The 288-nt window shown below is 60.4% G+C and overlaps 1 protein-coding gene across 1 annotated transcript in view; it reads left to right on the forward strand.

The window, feature by feature from the left end:
• PLK3 (polo-like kinase 3) overlaps positions 1 to 288 on the forward strand; it is a 5,478-nt gene that overhangs the window by 1,724 nt on the left and 3,466 nt on the right. The window lies entirely within an intron of this gene.

Raw genomic sequence — 288 nt, forward strand, 5'->3', positions numbered from 1 at the left:
CGTGGGAAGGCCTCTTGCGGTTTGCCTTGGTGCTTTGCTGCGGTTGCGGAAAGGTGGGGGAAGGGGGCAAGTGGCTGGATCCTGCCCAGCCCCTTTTTTGGAGCAGGTGCTGCCGAGCCATCCTGGGGTGTTGCTTAGGGGCTGTGCAGATGGGAGCTGCAAAGGGCAGGTGCTTTGCTGCTGAACTCGGCTCTGGTTCAGAGCAGGCTCCAATGCCCTGTGAACCTGGCAAACAATGGAAAAATCTCGGTGGCTGGTGGCAGCTGCTGCTCTGTCTGGTCCAGGAGC

This window comes from Apaloderma vittatum, unplaced genomic scaffold, assembly GCF_000703405.1.
Source record: "Apaloderma vittatum isolate BGI_N311 unplaced genomic scaffold, ASM70340v1 scaffold32300, whole genome shotgun sequence".
NCBI classification, from domain to species: domain Eukaryota; kingdom Metazoa; phylum Chordata; class Aves; order Trogoniformes; family Trogonidae; genus Apaloderma; species Apaloderma vittatum.